This window comes from Bufo bufo, chromosome 4, assembly GCF_905171765.1.
Source record: "Bufo bufo chromosome 4, aBufBuf1.1, whole genome shotgun sequence".
NCBI classification, from domain to species: Eukaryota; Metazoa; Chordata; class Amphibia; order Anura; family Bufonidae; genus Bufo; species Bufo bufo.
In genome coordinates this window covers 184,258,988-184,286,142 of record NC_053392.1, presented here as the reverse complement: position 1 = coordinate 184,286,142, position 27,155 = coordinate 184,258,988, and the positions used below count along the sequence as shown (strand labels likewise).

At 44.7% G+C, this 27,155-nt stretch overlaps 1 protein-coding gene across 1 annotated transcript in view; it reads left to right on the top strand.

Moving 5' to 3' along the window:
- PPM1L (protein phosphatase, Mg2+/Mn2+ dependent 1L) overlaps positions 1–27,155 on the top strand; it is a 306,997-nt gene that overhangs the window by 203,677 nt on the left and 76,165 nt on the right. The gene's annotated exons all lie outside the window — the stretch shown is intronic.

Sequence of the window (27,155 nt, the reverse complement as noted above, 5' to 3'; positions counted from 1 at the left end):
CACAATATCACGTAACCATGTTGTTTTGAAAAGCTGGCCATTTTATGACACACATATCAGGGCAGTCAAGAGGAATGGTAAGGAAGGACACATCTGTACATGACTTGTATGTAATAACCAAAATAAAATATATATAGAAACCAACAGAATAGTGGAGGTCACAGAGATATAGTGTGAATGCAAGAAGAGTCCAGTGTCCATAAAAGCCTTTATTCAAAAGAATAAATAATCCATGACTGGAACAGGTGATACTTCTTACGCGTTTCAACCTTATACAGTTCTCTATCATAGCATAGCCTAGTATCAGTTAGAGAACATGGCACGCGCCGCTCTCAGCGCGCGCCATGTTCTTCTCAGCAGCACAGTGGAGAAGGAGGTAGTCTGTGCCTTCCTCCCCACTGTGACGCGGCTGCTGCTGCCACCAATGAATAGATAGCACTGCGGAGGAGGGGAGGAACTGTGGCCACTGCACCACCAATGAATGTAATTAACACATTAATTCAAGTGTCGCACCTGAGGGGTTAATTGCCGCAGTTCGGCAGATTGCATGCCCTGTTATTGAGGCCGGGTATGTGATACCGCCACCGGCACGTGTATCCTAGACTTGAATTATTGTGTTAATTACCGGTATATTCATTGGTGGCACAGTTCCCCCCCAACCCCAGTATTATAAATATAACCATTGGTGGCGCCCCAACCCCCCCAGTATTAGAATCATTGGTGGCTCAGTGGCCACAGGCGTCCCCCCCACTATTGTTATATTCATTGGTGACAGTGGCCACAGGGTCCTCTCCCCTCCTCTTCATTGGTGGCACTGGCAGTTTCAATCGGAGCCCCAGCAATGTAATCGCAGGGCTCTGATCGGTTACCATGGCAGCCAGGGTGCTACTGGAGCCCTGGCTGCCATGGTAAGCTCCCTTCTGCTGTGTGCACAAAGCACAAGGCAGCAGGGACAGTGTAAAGAGAGATCTATTAGGGTAAATAGGACAAGGGTTATTAGCCCCTAAGGGTGCTAATAGGTAGTAAATAAAAAGTTTAAAAAAATTCACCAATATACTAAAAGTTTAAATCGCCCCCTTTCCCAATTTTACATATAAAATTTATAAACAAAAAAATATATAAGCATATTACATATCGCAACACCCGAAAAAGTGTGAACTATTAAAATATTTTTTTTAAAAACATTTCCTATGCGGTGAACGTTGTAACAGAAAAAAAATCCAAACCGTGCAATTCGCCATTTTTAGTCACCTTGTCCCCCCCAAAAAATAGGATAGGACTGTTATGGGCCAGACGTTCCATAAAATGAGGAATGCACATGGCTTTTTTGGTGTTTTATTTTTTTCGCGTGGTATTGAATGGTGTCGAGTATCACAATACTTTTTTATGGTATCGAAATCGAATCAAAATTTTGGTATCGTGACACATGCAATGAAACGTGACATGGCAAGAAGCCATGTTTCTGATTGGAGCGTCCATTCTTTTTAATTGGCTTTAAAGTATATACCACTATGCTATGATTAAGACCCGTATAAGGTTGAAACGCATAAGCAGTATCTCCTGATGCTGTCATAGATTTTTATTCTTTTGAATAAAGTCTATATTCTTTTATTGATGCTGGACTCTTCTGTAATAACGCTATCCTGGTGTTCCCTGCATGTCCGCTCATCTCCTGAAGTGGCAGAGTCGGTTGTCTTCACACATCATACATACAGTACAGATACTGGTATGCTGGATAAAATTTTGTCAATGCTGTCAACTACATTCTAATCACTATAATAGATGTCCACCATCAAACACCATTATACTTTAGCGTGTTTTTTTCCCAGAACACTGATATTGGGGGCTGTGGCTGCATCTACTATTGACAGCTTCATATACGGTAGATTTTGGTAGAACAAGCTGTCATCGGATATTATACATTATGTTAATGGTATATAAAAAGTGAATTACATCAAAATAAAGAAGTACTTATTTTATGGTAGCATTGTTGAGTGTGATGTCAATAAGCAAACAGTGGCTATACATCATTTGCCCAATACCACAGTAAGCATAAGCATGAAGATCTCACTGCATAGTAATAAACCACTGAAAATGAGATTGAAAAATTAAAACTTCACAGTGTTCCTAGATCCTTATGTACAGAACATTTGTAAAGCCTTTACCTTCAAAGTTCAGAGTTTGCACTCGTTCACTAACAGGAAGTTGTTATCATCGTCTGCCACGGATAAAGTGGAACTGTAGCCCTGTCACTGGTCACTGTTTCTACAAGCCTGCTAGTCCATATTACTTCTGCCATTCCTCAAACCCCATTAGTACACTCCAATGATCAGAACCTGCAGACCCCCTGACCAGCAGAAAAGGCCAACTCAAAACTATTGTAATCACTGGACTTTATTAAAGGGGTTATCCCATGAAAAATATTCTAGTTTTCAAACCAGCACCTGAATCTGAATACTTTTGTAATTGCTTGTAATTAAAAATGTTGTATAGCCAGTGAGTTATTCAATAAAATGTATCTGTATAGCGCCACCTGCTGTTTTTTTATTTTTATTATTTCCTTCTTTGTCCTGCTCACTGACAAGGCCGCTCATGCTCAGTTCCATCCCTCAACTGCCTCCTGAGCTGTGATAGGGTGACCATGGACACCCCCCTTAGCTGCAGTAGAAAAGACACTCCTCTTGAGAAGTCAGCTTGATGTAAATCTACCAGAGCAATGAATGGGGAGATCTCTGGATCCATCTGGATCTGGTTCTAGCTTTGTTAGAAAGAGATTGTCCTGTACTGTATGATGTCTAATTTTCATTTTTTTACGTTAGTCATGGGATACAGACTTGAAGACAGTTAAACATCAGCAGAAAGGAAGTAAAGGGCTTCAAGTTATTGAAGCTAATAAACATCGTAAAGCAGTCAAAAAAATCTTGAATTTAAACATGGAGGTGGATCACTGGAAATACACCTAAGGCTCCATTCACACGTCCGCAAGAATGGGTCTGCATCCGTTCCGCAATTTTGCGGAACGGGTGCGAACCCATTCATCTTCAATGGGGCCGGAAAAGATGCAGACTGCACACAGTGTGCTGTCCGCATCCGCACTTCCGTTCCTCAAAAAAATAGAACATGTCCTATTCTTGTCCGCAGACAAGGACAAGAAAAGGCATTTCTATTAAAGTGCCTGGCATGTGCAGTCCGCTGGTGTTCGTGTTTTGCGGATCCGCAATTTGCGGACTGCAAAACACTTGCGGACGTGTGACTGGACCCTTGTATGTATCATTTCTTAAATCGAATTGTAAAATAAGGGATCTTTCACACGAGCGGATGCCGTGCAGGTAATCCGCTGCGTAAAAGAGAGCCAAGCCCCGTTCCGGACAGCAGAGACACGGAGCATTAACATGAGCACACAATCATGTTAATGCTCCGTGTCTCTGCTGTCCTAAACGGGGCTTGGCTCTCATTCATGCAGCGGATTACCCACACGGCATCCGCTCCTGTGAAACAACCCTAATTGTTGACAGCCCTTGACTGTTTTTAAATGCGCATGAGTACATACATGACCCAACAGCATGTTGCATAACCACTGGTAGTGTCTGACCAATTATGGTCAGCATTACAGTTGATTGGTTAAGGCCCCTTTACACAGGCTGACAGACCAGGCCAAACCATTCATTAGCAATAATTGCCTGTTGGTGAGCAGAGGGGAGAGCTGCATTTACATGCACAGTGGGTGAGAAACAATCATCTCCCATGCCTAAAGTCTGCAAGACTGCAGCCAAAGACAAAAAGGAGAAGGTGAGGATTGATAGTAAGCAGCTGTTGGTGGGCGATTCCATCATAAGAGGTGTGAAGTTTGAGGAAAATGGTGTTGTGAGATGTCTCCCTGGTGCAACCGCTAGCAGGGATAGATGACGTATCCTTAATATTGTTAGGCAAGCAAAGCAGGAAAGGGAGGTGGATGTTATTGTTCATCTTGGGACAAATTATCTGGCTTGCAATGAAGTTTCAAAGGTGAAGGAAGCTTTTCACACACTTGGAAATGATATACGGAAGTTTGCATCAACTGTTTCATTCTCTGCAGTTTTGCCTGTGCATAACCTTCAGCATGACAGGAAGATGCGCATTAAGGAATTCAATGTATGGCTTTGTGAATGGTGTCTGAACCAAGGGTTTGGCTTTGTGTCTCATGTTAGCTCTCGTTGGAATGGAAAAGAACTGTACAAGAAAGATAGTTTGCATCTTTCTCTCAAGGGAACGAATGTCCTCAGTGAACAGTTCCAAGTATTTGCTAAGGAGCATTTAAACTAGGAAAGGGGGGCAAAAGAGTGATACTCCAGCAGTCCAACTGCCCCCCGGAACAATGCCAGAAGATGCCAGTAGCACATAGGTTAAGAAATGACAAGCTCAGAGTCTTGTCTACAAATTCTCGCAGTTTAGGGAATAAGATCAATGAACTTGAGGCTATAATGGCATCTGAGAATATAGATTTAGTGGCTGTTACTGAGACGTGGTTCAATGGGAGTAATGACTGGGATATAACAATACCAGGGTTCTCTCTATATAGGAAAGACAGAGAAGGCAAGAAGGGGGAGGGGTGGCCCTGTATGTGAAAGATAGCATAAAATCTAATTTAATACAAGTTAGCGAGACCAATTTAGAGTTAGTTTGGGTTACCTTGCAGCTTGATAATCATAAGGTAACTCGTGTAGGTGTGATATATAGACCACCTAGCCAAGTCAAAGAATTAGATGATCTACTAGTTGAGGAAATAGCTAAAATGACATTGAAGGGGGAAGTTATCATTATGGGAGACTTTAATCTTCCTGATGTAAACTGGAAAACCAAAATAGTTCTGCCAGGAGTACAGATATTCTAAATTCCCTACTGGGATTATCTCTACAGCAAGTAGTTGAGGAGCCAACCCGGAAGAAGGCCATTTTAGATTTAGTATTCACAAATGGGAATTTGGTATCTGATATTACTGTAGGGGAAAGCTTGGGATCTAGTGATCACCAGTCAGTGTGGTTTACTATAAGTACAGTGACTGATTCACACCACACAAAAACAAAAGTTTTAGATTTTAGAAAAGCTGACTTTTCTAAAATTAGATTAGTGGTATACGAGTCCCTATCAGATTGGAACAGTTTCAATGGAGTCCAGTAGAAATGGGACTACTTAAAAGTGGCACTATTGAAGGCAACAGAAAATTGCATTAGGCTTGTCAGTAAAAGCAAAAAAAGGAAGAGACCACTGTGGTACTCAGCAGAAGTGGCCAAAATCATTAAAAGCAAAAAGATAGCATTTAGTAATTATAAAAAAACAAACAAAAAAAAAAAACGAGGATGACAGGCAAATTTATAAGATTAGGCAGAGAGAGGCCAAACAAGTTATAGGAGCTTCTAAAGCACAGTCAGAAGAGAAATTAGCTCAGTCAGGGAAAAAAGGCGATAAGACATTCTTCAGATACATAAATGAAAAATGGAAACTAAAACAATGAAATTACCAAATTAAAAACAAAAGAAGGAAGGTATATGGAAGAAGATAAAGAACTAGCTGACTGCCTCAATAAATACTTCTGTTCAGTTTTTACAAAGGAAAATGAAGAAAAAGGACCGCAGTTAGGAAGTAAAACTAATGAATCTTTTGATGCATGTGTCTTTACAGAGGAAGAGGTTCTAAGTCAGCTGTCTAAAATTAATACAAATAAGTCACAGGGGCCTGATGGGATACACCCAAAGCTATTAAAAGAGCTCAGCGGTGAACTAGCAAAACCATTAACAGATTTATTTAACCAATCACTGGTAACAGGAGTCGTCCCAGAAGATTGGAAATTAGCAAATGATGTGCCCATTCGCAAGAAAGGTAGTAGGGAGGAATCGGGCAACTATAGGCCAGTAAGCCTGACATCAATAGTGGGGAAATTAATGGAAACCATACTTAAGGAGAGGATTGTGGAACATCTAAAATCCCATGGATTGAAAGATGAAAAACAGCATGGGTTTACTTCAGGGAGATCATGCCAAACTAATCTTATTGATTTTTTTTGATTGGGTGACTAAAATAATAGATGGCGGAGGTGCAGTAGACATCGCTTATCTAGACTTTAGTAAGGCTTTTGATACTGTCCCACATAGAAGGCTTAGCAATAAATTGCAGTCTTTGGGCTTGGACTCCCATATTGTTGAATGGATTAGGCAGTGGCTGAGGGACAGACAACAGAGGGTTGTAGTCAATGGAGTATATTCAGACCATGGTCTTGTTACCAGTGGGGTACCTCAGGGATCTGTTCTGGGACCCATATTGTTTAAAGGGTTTCTACCACTTTGTTTTCACCTAATTAGCTTTCAGACACTAGCGATCCGCTAGTGTCTGCTCTCCCAAACCATCCTAATATAACTGTTTATTGTCCTGCCATTTCGCTAAAAAACGAACTTATATAGATATGCTAATGAGCCTCTAGGTGCTATGGGGGCGTCATTAGCACCTAGAGGCTCGGTCTACCTTCACAAACTGCCGCCGCCCAGCGCGTCCCTCCAGCCCGCCCATCTCCTCCGGAATGCGATCCTCCCCGTGCGCGTCTGTATTCGGCGCATGCGCAGTGAATGTCTGACCGCTTCCCTGCTCAGACATCTCCACTGCGCCTGCGCCGATGACGTCATAGTGCTCCGAGGAACAGGCGCAGTGGAGATGTCTGTGCAGAAAGCGGTCAGACATTCACTGCGCATGCGCCGAATACATACGCGCACGGCGCATGCGCGAAATTCGTCCGCTGGCTCACAGGGAGGATCGCATTCGGGAGGAGATGGGCAGGCTGGAGGGACGCGCTGGGCGGCGGCAGTTTGTGAAGGTAGACCGAGCCTCTAGGTGCTAATGACGCCCCATAGCACTTAGAGGCTCATTAGCATATCTATATAAGTTCGTTTTTTAGCGAAACGGCAGGACAATAAACAGTTATATTAGGATGGTTTGGTAGAGCAGACACTAGCGGATCGCTAGTGTCTGACAGCTAAATATGTAAAAACGAAGTGGTAGAAACCCTTTAATATCTTTATCAATGAAATTGCAGAAGGCCTCAATGGTAAGGTGTGTCTTTTTGCTTATGACACAAAGATTTGTAATAGGGTTGATGTTCCTGGAGGGATAAACCAAATGGAAAAGGATTTAGGAAAACTAGAGGAATGGTCAAAAATCTGGCAACTAAAATTTTATGTTGATAAGTGCAAAATAATGCACCTGGGGCGTAAAAACCCAAGAGCAGAATATACAATCAGTGATACAGTCCTAACCTCAGTATCTGAGGAAAGGGATTTAGGGGTCATTATTTCAGAAGACTTAAAGGTAAGCAGACAATGTCATAGAGCAGCAGGAAATGCTAGCAGAATACTTGGGTGTATAGGGAGAGGCATTACCAGTAGAAAGAGGGAGGTGCTCATGCCGCTCTACAGAGCACTAGTGAGACCTCATCTGGAGTATTGTGCTCAGTACTGGAGACCATATCTCCAGAAGGATATTGATACTTTGGAGAGAGTTCAGAGAAGAGCTACTAAACTAGTACATGGATTGCAGGATAAAACTTACCAGGAAAGATTAAAGGACCTTAGTATGTATAGCTTGGAAGAAAGACGAGACAGAGGGGATATGATAGAAACTTTTAAATACATAAAGGGAATCAACAAGGTAGAAGAGGAGAGAATATTTAAAATAAGAAAAACTGCTACAAGAGGACATAGTTTTAAATGAGAGGGGCAAAGGTTTAAAAGTAATATCAGGAAGTATTACTTTACTGAGAGAGTAGTGGATGCATGGAATAGCCTTCCTGCAGAAGTGGTAGCTGCAAATACAGTGAAGGGGTTTAAGCATGCATGGGATAGGCAAAAGGCCATCCTTCATATAAGATAGGGCCAGCGGTTATTCATAGTATTCAGTATATTGGGCAGACTATGGTATATGGTATAATGGTTCTTATCTGCCGACACATTCTATGTTTATATGCAGCAATCATCCCATTGTATCAGGATGAGCAATCGCTACAATGATCACTTGTCCCAATAGAGATTTATTGTTTTGGAGCAGAAGATCCCTGTTTACACAGGACGATATGCTGCCCAGAAATTAATATTTTGGTAACCACATAATGACCCTTTCGCTTGGTAATGATCAATTGCACATTTAGACTGGCCAGTTATCAGGAATAATTGTTTGTATGAACGTTTGTTCCCGATAATTGACCAATGTGAAAAGGCTTCTAGAGTTTGGGTTTATAATTAATTGATAATTGGTACAATCATTTTTGAGCAGAAGTTTCAGTAACTTTACGCTATTTCTTGATTTTGTAGTATAAGTGCATTCAGAAATGCCTTTAAATGTCAGACCAAAACTGGTTAAGAAAAGAAAGAAAACCACTGGCACTTGATTGGTTCTTTAAATGGGGCAAACATATGATTTCAGTTTTCCATTTTCAGAAAGTTGCTTCTCATTAGCCGAAGAACTGAATGTTACTATATGGCAACCAGTGAAGTTAGAGACAGCAGTTCACTCGTGAAGTTCCATTCCACAGAGGCATTAACACGTAACAACAATCTGCGCCTTATTCTGGATTTTCTTATGTTTAAGAATATTGCATTTTTAATGTCTGGATGCAGAGTGTAGCCGAGTGCTCGGAGATTGAAGACATCCCCATAGGCATGCTATACCACATTCAACAAATGTACAGAGTCACAACAGACAAATGAGATTAATAGAAATCAAGAGCAACATAAAATAGATAGACACTAGTAAATTATGCGTTCCGGTATGAATAGACTTGCTAGATGAATGGAGAAAGGATTACTGTGATGTCTGCTTCTGGTCCTCTTTAGAGTTGTAGCTACCCTCGTTCTAAAAGAATGTAGAATTTCTAAAGGCAGAACGAAATGACTGTGGAGCTCAGCTAACTGCATACTGGTAGAGATGAAAAGTATTACATTGTTCACATAGGCAAAGGAACATATAAAAATTTGTTTTTTTTTAAAGTTTTTTTTTGGCTGGCTTAAGCTGCCTCTTCACACACATCTGTTGTGCTGGCCTACTTTATCCAGATGAAAGCCACTTAGGGGACCCACCCTGTCCACTGTATAAATATCATAAGATATGTTCCTCCATACTGTAGTCTCTACTGGACTGCACATCTCCAAACACCTTCTTTTCAACTTCTGATCTTGTAGGATATAAATTAAGGTTTAGACTTGGATCTGTCTTATTCACAGAGAAAACTGCTTCATCACTGATACCAGACCTGTGCTCTTTGATAGTAGTGGCCCAAATGTGTTTTGGTCACTGCTTAAAAGGAACCCGTCTCCTCTCCTGACATGTCTGTTTTAGTAACTACATGCACTCCCTATGTAATAATTCTGGATCATCTACTGTTCTCCATATCATATTTATTCTTTAACCAGACCCTTTGTCCTTCAAGTCTAAACCGGCATATATATACCTACCCCTTCTCTCCATCCCATTCTTGTTTTATGTTTTTCTTTGGGAAAAACGAACACTGTCCCATCCCTTCTCCATTTGCCTCTCCTACTTTCTCTTTCTTCTATTGTTTTGTTCTGAGATGTCCTCCTCTGGCTAATGGGACCAACTCTATCAATAGCAGTAAGTATTCCATCGCTTTTTCCTTATCCATGTCTGATTATGAGGGAAACTTCACACTGACTTCTCATGTTTGAACTGAGTTTCTGCATCAACATTAAAAGGGTACCCCAGGATTTTTTTTAACCCTCCCCCCAGTGGTATCTACAGGTGAAACTCAAAAAATTTGAATATTGTGCAAAGTTCATTTATTTCAGTAATGCAACTTAAAAGGTGAAACTAACATATGAGATAGACTCAATACATGCAAAGTGAGATATTTCAAGCCTTTATTTGGTATAATTTAGATGATTATGGCTTACAGCTTATGAAACCCCAAAGTCTCAATTTTGAGGAACCCTTTGCTCAGGGGGTATGGATTAATTAGCTGACTAGACTGTGACACTTTGAGCCTAGAATATTGAACCTTTTCACAAAAATTCAACTTTTAGGCTGCCTTAATGCAATTGCTTTTAATTTGCATTACTGAAATAAATGGACTTTTGCACGAGATTCAATTTTTTTAGTTTCACCTGTATGAAGAGATGTATACTTACCTGCTCCCTGATGCTCTTTTCTGGCTCTGTGGCCCCAGGCTGTCTTCTTCCTACTTCCGGACCCCGTCTGTCAACTTCTTTTTTTTTATAATTGTATATTTATTAAAGAGTAAAGAAATGACAAAGCATATCCACAACATATTCATGCACATTAGTACAAAGTAAGATGTAAAACATGTAAAGCATCGTATTTACAGTAACTGAGCACTAATAGCATCCAACGATGGAAAGAGAAATGTTGAGCAATAATTTGGCCATAAAGTGCACAGAAAAAGAATAAACCATGTCTGTCTATAATCAGTCCAGTATAGGACCATTGAGCAGTATATCTCAGAACAGGAAGTCCTCAGGCAGTAGGGAGGGCGACCCAAGAGCCCAATGCCTCTCAAGAAGACATGCTTTGTCAAACTAATAACAAAGAGACAAGACAAAGACACAATGGGGAGGGGGGGGGGGGGGAGACACATCATTCTCGCAAGATCTCTAAGGATGTCTCGTTGCCCAGTAATCGTCCCAGGGATCCCACATGGCATTGAAGAGTGCAACTTTGTCCTGAAAAATAGCTGTAGAGTATTCCAGTGTTCAGACCTCCGTCACCCTAGCATACAAATCGGAGACCCTTGGTGGTTCAAGGCTTTTCCAACATCGGGGTATTAGACAACGGGCTGCCGTAAGTATCATTAGTAATAACTTAAGTGAGTGTTTTTTAACCTGACTAGGAACCACATTAAGCAGTTAGAACAGAGGGTCAGGCTGGATTTCCACTGCAAAAATATCACTCAGAAGGGTGCCTACTGCAGTCCAGTAGGAGTGTATCTTGGGACAGTCCCAGAAGATATGTGGCAATGTACCCCTATGTAACCCGCACCTCCAGCACTCTCTCGGAACTACTGGGTTCATTCTATGGAGGAGGTCAGGAGTGTGATACCAGTACATCAAAATTTTATATTGGTGTAGCACCGACATTGAGGATTTCGCTGCCCTCCTCCATATAAGGCTCCAAAGTGTTTCCAGTAAGGTCTTTACCAAGTATTCCTCACACCGTTACATGTAGGAGTGTCTCTGGGCCCTCTCAGAAAAGGGGGTCAGCAATATGGAGCAGATCTCAGAAATTAGATCCTTCGCATGTACCCCTTCCCTACAAAGGCGTTCAAAGACAGTCGGGAGGGAGACTGTAACCCCCAAAAAAATGGACTGGGCAAAGTGATTAATTTGGATATAAGTAATTGGAGGAGGAGGGGAGATCATATTTGGTCTGGAGGGTTGGAAACGGCAAAAGGTTCCTAGTGAAGGGGTCCACAATGTCTGCAAACCTGAATACCCCTCGCTGAAACCATGGTCTCGTCGTGGACGCGGTAGGACTAGTGGGAAGCTTAGGGTGATATAGAAAGGAGGTCATGGCGGAGTGGGTAGAAACCAGAGGGAACCGACCGCTACATAACTGCCATATGGATCTAGTGCAGGCCATAGGCCCTAAAAGATCCCTAACTGGCAGGGCGCCATGGGATCCTGACCATAGCATAGAATTGGGATGTATCGGAGCCAGCCAGAGTCTTTCTATCTTCATCCAAACAGAGTACGGGTGCAGAGAAGCCCAGGCCGTGACGTAGCGTAGTTGGGCTGCCCAATAATATTTGGACAGGTCTGGTACTCCTAGCCCACCTTGGTGCTTACTCGATAGGAGGACTGACCTTGGGATTCTATGACATCTCCCCGCCCATATGAATCTAAGGAGCTAGGATTGGGTGGATCTCAGATCCTTGAGGGGAACTGCAATCGGAAGTGTCTCAAAGAGGTACAGAAATTTGGGCAAGATCGTCATTTTAGTCGCGGCAATGCGTCCCAGGAGAGACAGCGGGAGAGCGTGCCATTTATCCAGAAGACCCCTGATTTCCGCATATATGCGTGGGATGTTGGCTTTATAGAGGTCCCCATATCAGGGCGTAAGATCAACACCCAAGTATCTCAAGGAATCCCTCTTCCATTGGAAAGGGAAGTTCATCTTAAAGAGGACCTTTCACCGATTCTTACCCTATGAACTAACTATACAGATATGAAGAGCGGCGCCCGGGGATCTCACTGCACTTACTATTATCCCCGGGCGCCGCTCCGTTCTCCTGTTATGCCCTCCGGTATCTCCGCTCACTAAGTTATAGTAGGCGGAGATACCAGTCCCTAAGTTATGGTAGGCGGAGTCTGCCCTAGCGCTGGCCAATCGCAGCGCAGAGCTCACAGCCTGGGAGGTTATTTTCTCCCAGGCTGTGAGCTCTGCAATGCGATTGGCCAGCGCTAGGGCAGACTCCGCCTACCATAACTTAGGGAACGGAGATACCGGAGGGCATAGCAGGAGAACGGAGCGGCGCCCGGGGATAATAGTAAGTGCAGAGAGATCCCCGGGCGCCGCTCCACATGTCTGTATACTTAGTTCATAGGGTAAGAATCGGTGAAAGGTCCTCTTTAAGTGAGTTCAGGGCCGCCTGAGGAACATTAAGAGGGGGGGCCTCAGTTTTATGGGTGTTGACCCTAACCCTGAGAGCCGACCAAATTCCTGTAGAATGTAGTGGAGGTTTGGTAGGGAAACATGAAGTTTGGTAAGGGTAAGAAGGATGTCGTCCGTGTATAGAGATAGCTTGAACTCCTTGTCCCTAACTTATACACCTCTGATGTCTGGGCAGGCTCTGATTTTGGCCGCCAGGGGTTCGATACACATAGCAAATAATAGAGGAGACAAGGGGCACCCTTGTCTCGTCCCGTTGGCAATGCGTATGGGTCGAGACTGGGCATGGGAGAGTTTTATTGTCGCTGTGGGGGTGGAGTATAGGCTACGTATGGTGTGAACAAAGGGTCCAGAAAGACAGTATGCTTGCAGAGTAGCAAAAAGGAATTTTCCAGCTTAAATGGTCAAACGCCTTTTCGGCGTCTAAACTAAGAAGTAGCGCCTCCTCCCCCGAGCGAGACACAACATCTATCAAGTCAATGCTTCTACATATGTTATCAGCTCCCTGGCGGCCTGGCACAAATCCTACCTGGTCTTTATGGATCAGGGAGGGGAGAAAAACGTTTAGTCGGGAGGCCAGTACCTTGGTATAGATCTTAAGGTCTGAGTTAAGCAGGGCAATGGGCCTGTAATTTTGGCAGTTGTGGGGGTCTTTCCCGGGTTTCGTGATCATTGTGAGGTAAGAGTGAGACAACGGCGCAGGTACTGCGTTGCCAGCTAGGAAATGATTAAAAAGGGTCACTAAGTGAGGGGTTAGTTCGGTCTTGAAAGTCTTATAATATTTATACGAAAAGCCTTCAGGTCCTGGTGATTTACCTTCAGGCAGGCGGTCAACCACTTCCCCTATCTCTTCAGGAGTAACCGGACTATTAAGGGTGGAGAGATCGGAGGCTGGCAGGGTAGGAAGGTGACAGGAGGTTAAGTAAGACTGGAGTGCACTGTCTCTAAGTCCCTCATCGGAGGGAAGGTCAGAGGGTAGGTTGTATAGGGCAGTGTAGTAGGCCGAGAACCTCTCTGCTATCACTCTGGGGTCATAGTGAATCGTTCCATCCGCCCCCTTAATTGCACTTGGACCAGCTTGGGGAGTGCGGTTCCTAAGTTGTCTGGCCAGTATAGTGTGTGGTTTGTTCCCCCAGGCATAGTAACGCTGTCGACAATTCGTCTCAGTGTGCAACGCGAGGGATAAGCAGCCATCTTGTTTTCTAGGATTCGCAAATGGGAGGTAAGGGTCCTGACAAGAGCAACCGAGTCCTTCTTTAGTTTAGAGCTTATTGCAATACAATGCCCCCTCATGACCGCCTTATGGGCTCCCACAGGGGACGGACATCCCCTACTGACCCCTCATTCAGATCGAAGTAGGACTTCAGATGTTCGCGAAGTTCCTCCTTAGTGATGGGCTGCTTCAGAAGGGAGTAATTAAGTCTTCAGTGGCATTGGCGAACATGACCTGACCCACTACTAATGTCGACCAGCACTGGGGCGTGATCAGACCTGGTGATTTGGCCCATGTCTGCCCCCTCCAGTAACCTGAGGGTCGAGATTGTACCAAAGAAATAATTGATACGGGTGTGGGAGCTGTGTGGAGCAGAGTAAAAGGAAAAGGACCTGTCAGTGGGGTAGGTGAGACACCAAAGGTCATACAGGGAATATTTCCGCACCAATTTACGAAGGTCCCTATCTAAGCGCTGCTGTGTCGCGTGCACAGGCCTGCCCGGTAGAGCTAAGCGATCCATGGATTCAGAAAAAACAGCATTAAAGTCCCTGCCCAGAAGCACCAAAGGTTCCGGAGAGTCCGCTCCCTCAATAAAAACCTTGCGGAAGATTCCGCCGAGAAAGCGGATCTGCAAAGTATTTGGGGCATAAATGTTACATAAAGTAATGGGTTTATCTGCCAAGTGACCACGGAGAACAATATAACGCCCCTGGGGGTCCAGAATTGAGGATTCGATTCTGAGGGGACACTTCGCAGATATCAAGATGGCGACCCCCGCCCTCTGACGGCAACGAGTAGCCGAGTAAGCAATAGGGTACAAGTGAGAGGCAAAACGGAAGGAAGAGTCGCCATCAAAGTGTGTTTCCTGTAGGAACACAACGTCCGCTTTAAGGGATTTCAGTTCCAGGAGCAAGAGTTTTCTCTTGGCATTGGAGTTGAGCCCCTTGACATTGAAAGTTACGCACCGCACCATGAGGGTATGTGATGGTATATATTATATGCAAGATATAGCTCACCAAGGGACTCCATTTGTGTCAGTGGTGTCACACTAACGGAACTACGGACCACAGCAAAACTGAGGTATACGATCCCCACAGACGAGGAGGTTCAGGCACCTACAATAGGAGAAAAACACAAGAAGGAGGGGGAAGGAGACAGGACGAGACAACACAAAGTCAGACAAATAAGTAACAGTAAATAACTATTCCCAGGGATGAAATCCCTGCCAGGGGAAAACAAAAATCCCCTCAAGGGGTAAGAGTGTCGGAGACCAGCGAGTTCAGGCCGGCAAAAGTGCAAATCACAGAAAACTTATAAAATGAACGAGCGACTATAAGGGCCCTAAGGAGAGCCCGCACCGTAAGGGAGCAAAAAAGTAGTCAGCAACTGGCTAAACAATACTGATAGACGACCCATATGATGATCCATCAGAGTCCAATGTCCGTGTGAACCTGAAGGGGTTAAGAACAAGGCTCAAGACGGCCAATTCCTCCAGGCCAGGAGCGGTCAGGCAGGCGGAAGTTGCCCCGATGACAGAGGAGACCGGGGAGAAGAGGATGCACTTGAGCCGGGCCTTCTTTTCCTGGTTACAGATGACCAAGTGCGTGGTGGCGGAGGCGCTGGGGACTCAAATTCCCAATCAGGGATGTCAGGTACAGGAATTCCCAGCGATTTTCAAAAAGGGTGGAGATCCGTGAAAGAACGGAGAGTCTCTGTTCTTCCCTGATAACAGACTACCAGGGCAAATGGGAATCCCCAGCGATAGGCAATCTGGCGGTTCCTGAGTGTTGCAAGAAGAGGTTGAAGGTGTCTCCTTTTTTGGAGCGTAAACCAGGATAGGTCAGGAAACAACTGTACAGGAGCGCCGTAAAAATCAAAGTTGCGCAGGGATAGCCCTTTAGCCATGATGGTTTCTTTAAGGGCGAAGTCATGGACACAACAGATTACGTCCCTGGGATGAGCCGCAGAGCCCTTGGGCTTGAGTGCCCTGTGCGCCCTGTCCAGCTTGATCTTATGCGAGGGTGCCCCAAGATCATATTAAATATGGCTTCCAGTGTGGCAAAGAGGTCTTCTTCTCCAGATGTTTCCAGGAGGCCGCGCACCCGGATATTATTTCGATGACCCCGGTTATCCAGGTCCTCCAGATGCCGTCCCATACCCCTAAGCACAGCTGTTTGGGCAGTGATGGATTCATGAAGAGCAGAAACGTACTGCTTGGTGTCACCATGGGCATTTTCTAGAGAGTCCACCCTGACCACCACATGTTTGATATCAGTGCGAACTGCTGCAATCTCAGCCCTGCAGGCTTCTGTAACTTCAGAGATAAGAGCCCGAAAGTCCTCCTTTGTAGGCAAACGGTTGATGTAACTCGCCCAAGGTTGTGGGGGTTCAGATGGGGCTGGTGGGCCCATAACAGAGAGTGGCGGAGGGCTTGGTGACCTAGCCCATATATCAGAGGGCAGAGGAGAGCTGCTATCCCCATGATCCAGTACAGGGGGGATGGAGAAGACTTGCCAGGCCAGGGTTCTTGCAAAGGGGCCCCAGTAAGGATAGGTGTGGGGGCCACAGGGGTAGTATCCCGAACCCTAATAGGAGTCCCGGTACCTGTGTGCACTGCCTCTCCACGAGGGATGAATCCAGGAGCTGCCATGACAGGGTCCATGCTTCTAGCAGCGGCTGGCAGATACTCCAAGGCAGCAGGGGAAAGCTCCAGAGCCGATACCGCACACAGAGGGGCCACAGGTGAGGCTCCGATCCCCTGGGGAGAGCCAGCAGATGTTCTCTGCGCCGATCTGTGCTCACTGTCCGGAGCGCAGCAGTCGGGTGGAGGAAGGGAGGAATGGCGGGAGGCCCTCTGTGCCCTGGTGTTGCATGGGGGGAGCGCCGATCCAGATGCTCGATCCCAGCACTGCTCAAGGGTCCTGGCAGGTGAGGGGGACCGAGGAGGGAGCGGGGTTCTCCTGGGTGCTGATTTTTTCCCCATATGGGCTGGTACTGGAGCGCTGCAGGCCAGATAGTTGCGGTGCGGGCAGGAGCCGGTCTTTCAAGTGACCATCTCCAGCGGTGTCTGGACACCCACCCCCCGTCTGTCAACTTCTGCCCGTACATGCCACAGCCAATGACTGGCTGCAGTGGTTGTATGTCACTTGGCGTCACATCTCCGTTGAAGCCAGTCCTTGACTGCAGTCACACCCAAGACCATGTGCATACCTGACCGGAAAAAAATAAGCCGGGGACCTGAAGATGGAGGAACAGGAGCCAGCGCACAGGGCCGGGAGCAGGTATGTATGTATCCTTCTGCAGGCGATGCAGGTTAGGGGCCTCAATTATTTGTGGTGGGAAAAATCGCCAATTTTGGCCAATGCCTGTCTTGTTCATAAAATTGTGACTTTTTTATTTCATGCTGCACTCGCCCTATCTCTTTAAAAAGTGGGTGTGGTTTCATAAAAGAGGGCGGGAGACACCAGCCTAACAAATTTATTATATAATTTACACCAAAAAACTAACATAAATTATAGCTGAAATGCACTTCTTATTAAATATTGCACATTTTAGGATAGTTCCACACCTGCGCTTAGGCTATTCGACAGGCTGTTTCGGCAAAGGAACAGTCTGACGAATTTCACCTCATCCAGCTTAGCCGGATACTGGCATGCACCAACAGACCCCATTGACTATAATGGAATCTTTCCGGTTTCCGACATGAGGGACTGGTTTAGTCGGAGAAAAACTGGTACACATGGTAAGTCATAGTGAATCTGGTGGACTGTGCTAAGCCCAGCCCCTCCGACTAAGCCCCGCTCCTTTTCTTGCCATCTGTCTACCTATCTATATGTGCCATAATTTGTGGCTTTTTACGCCATTATTGTGGCATAAAGACATCAGTAAATGCTCCTCCCAGTTTACATATGACTACCTTGTTCAGTGTATTTATATTTACGTTTTTTATTTATAATGTGCCCCTCACCCCAGGGATGCCTATAGGCACAGGCCTAGCGTGTCTACTGTAAATTCGCCCATGAAAACAAATGGAAAATAAGTGTTCACCGTCTTTCGGGAGAACAAAAGCAGTAAGATTGGCCATCATCATAACGACCTTTTTTCATAGTTGCTGACAGCCCCGAATTTGCCAGGATTATTCCAAATTTTCAGAGACAGTCCTGGCAATGTTGGCTTGTCCTGGCATGAAAATGGGTGTAACATAGTAACATAGTACATAGGGCCGAAAAAAGACATTTGTCCATCCAGTTCGGCCTGTTATCCTGCAAGTTGATCCAGAGGAAGGCAAAAAAACCCTGTGAGGTAGAAGCCAATTTTCCTCACTTTAGGGGATCAAAAATTCCTTCCCGACTCCAATCAGGCAATCAGAATAACTCCCTGGATCAACGACCCCTCTCTAGTAGCTATAGCCTGTAATATTATTACACTCCAGAAATACATCCAGGCCCCTCTTGAATTCCTTTATTGTACTCACCATCACCACCTCCTCAGGCAGAGAGTTCCATAGTCTCACTGCTCTTACCGTAAAGAATCCTTTTCTATGTTTGTGTACAAACCTTCTTTCCTCCAGGCGCAGAGGATGTCCCCTCGTCACAGTTACAGTCCTGGGGATAAATAGATGATGGGATAGATCTCTGTACTGACCCCTGATATATTTATACATAGTAATTAGATCTCCCCTCAGTCGTCTTTTTTCTAACGTGAATAACCCTAATTTTGATAATCTTTCAGGGTACTGTAGTTGCCCCATTCCAGTTATTACTTTAGTTGCCCTCCTCTGGACCCTCTCCAGCTCTGCTATGTCTGCCTTGTTCACTGGAGCCCAGAACTGTACACAGTACTCCATGTGTGGTCTGACTAATGATTTGTAAAGTAGTAGGAATATGTTCTCATCACGGGCATCTATGCCCCTTCTGATGCAACCCATTATCTTATTGGCCTTGGCAGCAGCTGCCTGACACTGTTTTTTGCAGCTTAGTTTGCTGTTTATTAAAATTCCTAGATCCTTTTCCATGTCAGTATTACCGAGTGTTTTACCATTTAGTATGTACGGGTGACTTGCATTATTTCTTCCCATGTGCATAACCTTACATTTGTCAGTGTTAAACCTCATCTGCCACATATCTGCCCAAGCCTCCAATCTATCCAGATCCCTCTGTAGTAGTATACTGTCCTCTTCAGTGTTAATTACTTTACACAGTTTAGTGTCATCTGCGAAAATTGATATTTTACTATGCAAGCCTTCTACAAGATCATTAATAAATATATTGAAGAGAATAGGGCCCAATACTGACCCCTGAGGTACTCCACTAGTGACAGTGACCCAATCTGAGTATGTACCGTTAATAACCACCCTCTGTTTTCTATCATTGAGCCAGTTACTTACCCACTTGTAGTTTATGTAAACCTTGTGCTGGGACTAGAGATGAGTGAATTTCTCAAAAATTTGATTCAGCCAGTTCGCCGTATTCTCCGAAAAGATTCCATTCGATCCAAATTTATTTGCGGCGAATCGCGTTAAAAAAACAACTATTTCCTGGCTGCAGAGAGCCTTTATAGTGGTGTAGAACACTGTACCTTGCAGTAACAATCATAGGGAGTCTGCTGTGGTAGTGAAACAATACTGTGAGTCAGTATGACATGCACACGACAGGCGTCGCTCTTAGAATCACCCTTCATTAATTTGGGCAGTTATGGGGCCAAAATTGGCCAAGTTACTCAAGTGTCAACTCATCCTTACAGGTCGGTTAGTGCCAGGTATAAAGAATCGTGCAGAGGCCCAAGATCCTACTGTAGCGTGAAAGAGCGTACTCCTTTTACACCATCGTCAGCTGATTCCACATAGATGTCTACAGAACCTGTTCTATGAAACGCTTATACAAGTAGAGCCCCTGCTGACAGAGTGGAGAGGGTGTCAGCAGTAAGTTTGTGTTGATGTCCCTGATTATTTTGCCCTTCCTCTGATCCGTCAGAAAAATAACCTCCCAAAAAATGGATCCTGTCTGTTGAGTATCCGCCTTCACTCGGTCAGCATTTGGTCAGTAATCCATCAGTATTGCTAAAGCCCAAAAAAAACAGGAGTTGATCCAAAACAGAGATGACACGTGAATGGAATATTTGCATGTCTTCTGTGTTTTCTACCCACTCCTGCTTTTGGCTACCAAATCATAAGACAATTCTGATGGGATCATACAACTGCTACACAGACAGGATCTGTTGTGTGTCTCATTTTTCCTTCCTTCTGACAGATCAGAAGAAGGGTCAAATAAATGATTATGTCAACCAGGGCAAAAAAAAAAAAATAGTGGCCGACTCATGGAGTGGGAAGGTTGGGAGAACAGCTTAAGAAGATCACAGAGTGGCCCAATGACATAGTGTTGAGGTAGAAGCAGCATGAGGAGACCACAAAGTGGCCCAGTGACATAGTGGGGAGGTAACAGCAGCAGCAGCATAAGGAGACCACAGAGTGGCCCAATGACATAGTGTTAAGTTAGCAGCATGAGACATCCCAAGAGTGGCCCAGTGACATAGTGTTGAGTTAGCAGCAGCATGAGGAGGCCACAGAGTGGCCCAGTAACATAGTGTTTTGTTAGCAGCAGCATGAGGAGACCACAGAGTGGCAAGGTGACATAGTGTGGAGGTGGCAGCAGCATGAAGAGACCAAAGAGTAGCACAATAACAGTGTGGAGGTGGCAAAAGCATGAGGAGGCCAAAGACTGGCAAGATGACATAGTGTGGAGGTGGCAGCAGCATGAGGAGGCCACAGAGTGGCACAATGACAGAGTGTGGAGGTGGCAGCAGCATGAGGAGGCCACAGAGTGCCATAGTGTGGAGCTGGCAGCAGCATCAGGAGACCACAGAGTGACCCATGACATAGTGGGGAGGTTGGTGGCAATAACAGTACTCACTGATGATGGTGGGTGTAAGAAGGAGCACTTAGCATCAGATATGTGGCATCATGCAGGTGGCAGCATCAGAATAGTAGCTATGGCAGGTAGCCAGAAGAAACCGGTCTCTTTTGTCAAGGTTTGGGTGAGGCAGCATGGATGATCTAATCTGATGCATCAGGCATTGGTGGGTGGAAATCCTGGCAGATCCACACCTGATTCATCTTGACAGAGGTCAGTCTCTCCCCCGCTGCACTAAACACCCGCTCTGATGCCACACTACTGGCAGGGCAGGACAGCTTTTCCAGGGCAAACTCGGCCAGTTGCGGCCACAAATCCAGTTTGGCTGCCCAGTAGTCCAGCGGATCTTCAATGTGGGGTGGCAGGGTGCTGTCCAAGTATGCCACCACATGCTGGTTCAGGTTCTGCTCCAGGCGGTTTAAGAAAGCTGCTCATCACGACTCTAGACTCAAGCTTCTGCTGATGGAGGTGGTACTGCTCCTACCCCCCACCCCCACCCCAGTGGCAGTGAAACGAAAGCGCAGAGGCCCCCCCCCCCCGTCAGACCTGCGAGAGGATGGACAATGGCGCAGATAGGCAGCGGCCAACTGACTACATAGGATGTCTCTATAGTAGTTCAGATTGTCCTCCCTCTCAGCGGTTGTAAAAAAAAAAAAGGCCCCCATTTTGGACCGGTAGCGAGGGTCCAACAAGGTGAAGAGCCAGAAGTCATCCCTATGTCGGTGACAATTTGGTGACAATTGGCTGTCACTACCCAATTAAGTGAACATGCAGCGGGCCATTTGCCCAAGTGACTGGGAGGGACTCTCTGCCTCCATCTCCACTGCATACTGCCACTGTGTGCCTGGGTCATCTGCCTCGTCTTCCTCATCTCCCTCTTGCTCCTCTGGCTGCTCCTGATCCTCCTCTCCTGTCACCTGTGTAGAAAAACCACCCATTTTGCTACACATTGCTTGTGCTCCAATGTCCTCCTCCAGTTCAGCTCCCATAGCGATCATGTAGCCGTGAGATGTAGGCGCCATGTCTCCAATCCCCTGACCAGCCTGATGTACCAGCATCTGTTCCAGGATATAAAGCAGTGGAATGACATTGTTCATCCCGTAGTCCTGACGACTGACAAATAACGTGGCATCCTCAAAGGGCCTGTGCAAGCGGTAGGTGTCACGCATGAGCTGCCACTGGCAGACATCGAAGTTACACAGGGGAGTACTTCTGTCCACTTGGATCATCAAGAAATCGTTTATGGCCTTTCTCTGTTCGTATAGTCGGTCCAACATATGGAGGGTGGAATTCCAACTTGTGGAAACATCGCATATCGGCCTATGTTGGGTTATGCCGTTCTGCCGCTGCAGCTCACGGAGTGTGTGCTTTGCGGTGTACGAGTGGCTGAAGTGCATGCAAAGTTTCCTGGCCATTTTTAGGATGTCTTGCAGATGGGTGGAAGACTTCAGAAAAACGCTTCACAACCAGATTGAACATGTGTGCCATGCAGGGCGCATGGCTCATCCCTCCTTGACGCAGTGCCGACACCATGTTCTTCCCGTTGTCGGTCATCATGGTTCTGATTTTGAGTTGTCACGGAGAAAGCCAGGATTCGTTTTCTTTATAAAGGACTCTGAGCAGTTCCTCCCCTGTGTGACTCCGTTTGCCCAGGCAAACTAGGTGCAGAACAGCGTGACACTGTCATGCCCTGCACTTTCCTAGCACTTTCCCTAGTGCCTGCTAACGTCTCTCCCTGCACTAAGTACACTGGAAAATGGCTGAATCCAAGATGGCTTCCGCTATTTATAGGGCTGCGACATCACAGGGGCTGGCTGGCTGCTGATTGGCTGCATGCATGGCATTGTGGGTGATCCCTCGTTCCCAGAGTTCTTTGCTCCATGTCCTAACATATGCAGCAGCCATTTTAGGAAAAAATGTGATTTGTTACCACGAAGCGTCAGGAAATTCGGATTTGGTGCGAATCGATTTTTTTATGAAATTCTGATCAAATTCCACTTTGTCAACTTCAATTCGCTCATCTCTAGCTGGGACTCCTGGTGATCAGATGCAATATGTAAGAGAAATCCAGCAGCAAGCATTCAGCTCTCCTGCAGCTCCACCGCAGGTAAAATTAAGTACTACACAGGTACCATGAAAACAATGTCATCCAGACACCCCCAACTATTAACTAAGATTTCTGTAATTCAATATATATATACAGTATATGTGTGTGTGTATATATAGTATATATACATATATATATATAGATATATATATATATATAGTAAACCAGTCAACAGCATATTATTGTATATTTCTGCTGTTAACCGGTCTTAGGTTTTTTTGCAACCTGTTTTTTGTGACAAATAGCGATAAATAGCAATTGAAGACATAAACAGCCTGAATAGTGTTGGTAAACTGGTGGTCATAAAACAATCCTTGAAGCCTACTCCACTAGAATTTAAAAGAGTGTGTCCGCTTGTAAGTAAAAGTTAAGAACTTGTTCTGAAGAGTAGCAACTACTGTGGAGTCATTCATTTCACTAATTATTTTTGTACCAGTGTACCTCGGTTCTACGCAGAGAAGTGCAGGGAAGTATTTGTTTTTCGCACAAATCTCCATTAGAATGGATTGCGGATCAAAAAAAGCTCAGTATAATTATGTGAATATTGATGGAACATAAAAGCAGTTTATGTGCAATTGATTTTTCTCAAGGTTTTACACAGCTTTTATCATTTAGAGCAATAGCAATCCTTGGCACACAGTCTGCACTTCTTTCCTGCTCTCTTATACGAGCTCAGCTTTGCCCAGCATTTGAAATTGACATATGGAGGATCGTAGAATAGAGGCAGTGAAATGTCACCTAGACACATTTTCCTGGCAGTCTTTCATCTGTTTAATTTCAGAGCCATAGCAAGGATTGTTCTGCTTCTATGAAAAAAGCATCACTGGAAGAAGACTCACACTTACCGTATATACTGCGTGTGTTCAGTATATTTATCGAGATGATCAGATGGCACCAATGGTCCTTGCAATGCAGATGGACTGAGGGAGGAAAACAGCCGTACCCACATTATTTTGGACTCCATTTTTATAATAAAAAAGCCAATGTGAGGTTTTTATAGAGAATCTGTCAGCTCCGAAACACCCCCTACCCCCAAACTAGAGTAAGCAGTGTATGGTATAAGTGAGCCCGGTTGTGTCATTTATATCTTCATACTCACTTGCATTCTGATGCTGCAGCAGTAAAATGCACCGAGAGGACTCCTGCGCTCACGGACATAATGGAGAGGACTCCTGCGCTCACAGACATAATGGAGAGGGCTCAAAGAGGAGTCCTCACAATGCATTTTACTGCTGGTTTCTGGGAGCACAGAGTATGAAGATAAAAATTACACTTACACTATACACTGCTTACTCTAGTTACTCTTATTGTAGTTTGAGGGGTGTTTCAGAGCTGACAGATTCTCTTTAAAGGGTTTTTCAACTGCCAAATGAAATATCAATCCTCCAACCCAAAGGCGGCAGAAACGACATAAAACATGTCTTTACCTTGAAAATGTTTTTTTGGCTGGACTTCATTGGCAGTGACATTGATGTGGTGTATTACTTTTCCGCCCAGGAGGCTGACAGGTGAATGACAGTCCACAACTACAGGAAACCAGAGGTCTGTCAGGTGCAGGTACCTAAAGCTTTGCTTGCACATATTCAATATTGAAGACAAATGAATGATAAAAGTAACCAGGAGATAAACTTTCTCATGTTGTTTGTTATTCTGCAGGATATTCTACATGTTTCTAAAGCAAACTATCCCATAGAGAACAGGAAGGCCCCTTCTCCAGCCAGCTGTCTTACAGCCAGAGATAGGATAGTGAGAAGGGGAATATGGCTAATCTCCTGGGACAAATACAAACAATGTTTCCATATATCTCTCAATCATACAATGAGAAAAATAGGATCAAAAGAGAGGACTAGATTCACAGAGGAAAAGCAGATATATTGTTTTTTTTCTGAATTCATTTTGTTGAGCGACTAGAGGACATAGTCCTTTCCCTGAGTTAGGGTACTTTCACACTTACGGCAGAGGATTCCGGCAGGCAGTTCTGTCGCCAGAACTGCCTGCCGGATCCGGCAATCTGGACGCAAGCGGATGCATTTGACAGACGGATTTGACAAATGCATTGCAATACCGGATGCATCTTTCCGGTTGTCCTCCGGAAAAACTGATCCGGTATTTATCTTTTTCACATTTTTAAAGGTATGCGCATGCACTTGGGGCCGGATCCGGCATTAATGCATTTCAATGGAAAATGATGCCGGCATTCCGGCAAGTGTTCAGGATGTTTGCCCGGAGAGAAAACTGCAGCATACTGCGGTATTTTCTCCGTCCAAAAAACGTAAGAGGGACTGAACTGATGCATCCTGATGCATACTGAACGGAATGCTCTCCATTCAGAATGCATTAGGATAAAACTGATCAGTTTTTTCCGGTATTGAGCCCCTGTGAAGGAACTCGATACCGGAAACAAAAACGCTAGTGTGAAAGTGCTCTTATCCAGTTGATGCTAATTCTAATTCATTAAATAGTAGGTCAGTACTATGTAATGTGATTTATCTTGACCGATAAGAGAACTCATGTGTTCAAGGGGAATTATCACGGAACTAATGAATAGTTTTTGACCTTCTGATACTGTACAAACATGTCACCAGTACTGAGGTGGTGGAAGACCCGCTGATAAATGTCTGTGCGCATTCACAGCATCTGTAGGTCCTTGGAGTTATATTAAACCGAGAGAACAGAAGGAGAATACTGTCAGTTTATGGGAAGAAAAAATAATGGGGTTCATGATCTTTTGTAATTAACTTTGTTCTTTGAAAAAAAAAAAAGATGTTGAGAAAACCCATTGGCCAAAAGAAACGTCTTTACAGAAGATCAAGATACCTCAGAAGGTGAGGATGGAGATAGGGTAGTAATGAACACATGGGAAGTGTATGCATTCAAATGTCACAGAGGATGTCACAAGCGCTGTCGGCTTTTGTGGATTATTACTTTTCAGAAGTGAGAAAATTACAACAATGCCATTCACCTGCACACTTATTGTCAGGCTTTGATGAATTGGGCAGATGGAAGCGTTTCTTTCCTGCGTCCCACCGTCTTCTACTATTTCTAGGTATTGTTTCTGCCTGATTTATTTCTACCTTTCAGCAGGTATGTAGGGATGTCATTGTCATTTCATGAAAACTTTTTTACATGCTGTTTTGCCTGTCCCAGATAACACAATGGAGACAAAAAAAAGGTATACTTTAGCTGTGTTTTGCTTGTTCGATTTTTGTCATTTTAAGTCTGCGCTGAATACTTGTTTTTTCTATAGCTTTATAGTAGCCAGAACACTTTTTTATAAAGAGCTCCAAATCCCCTGCATAATCCTAGACATAAAGCATAATCACCACTAGTGGGAACTGATCAGCAGGCTGCATGATGTGTTATTGCTGAGCTCTATTATAGTGAGCTCCCTCTAGTGGTCGCTGCAGGTAGCCAGGATATTATCTCACTGTACAGTGCTGTTTCCACAGCGCACAATTGCTTCTATGGGAACACTTGTCTGTTTCCATAGCTCAGCCTACCTTGGCTGCCACACAAGACAGATGTTCCAATCTCAGCTGTGAATTACTGAATGGGAATACCATTTTGAAGAGGATCTGTTACCATTCTTGTCTGTTTTTAGTAAATTGTATTCCATATGAAAACGCTCTCCTGGAGCATCTTTTCATATGTTGTTCTATTCCTCTATTTATTCCTGCTGGAAGTTTATGATTGTAGGTACAGCTGGGTGTTACCAAGGGCTGGACCGAGAACTTAAAGGGCTTCTGTCACCCCATTAAACCGTTTTTTTTTTTTTCTTTACTAATAATCCCTATAGTGCGATCTCATGATACATAAGCTAATTAATCATTTTCGTTCAGTAGAATTTGCTAAAAATCGATTTTTAAAATATGCTAATTACCTTGCTACCAGCAAGTAGGGCGGCTACTTGCTGATAGCAGCCGCATCCTCCGATCGTAATAACGCCCCCTCGGCATGCTGATTGACAGGGCCAGGGAAGGGAATCGTTCTCTGCTGGCGCTGTTAGAATTTGAAATCTCGCGCCTGCGCCGTACCTGTCTTCAATCGGCGCAGGCGCACTGAGAGGCGGCCGCTCGCTCGACCGCTCCATCCTCAATGCGCCTGCGTCGATGACGTCATCAAGTACACCCGGAAGAGAAGACGCCGGCATCGCTGGAAGAAGGCGGAGAGTCTGGATGACGTCGCTGGATGCTCGAATCAGGTAAGTATGTATAATGTAATAAGCATGCTGCCACAAAAACCACCAACGAAATGGTCATAAAAAACTATA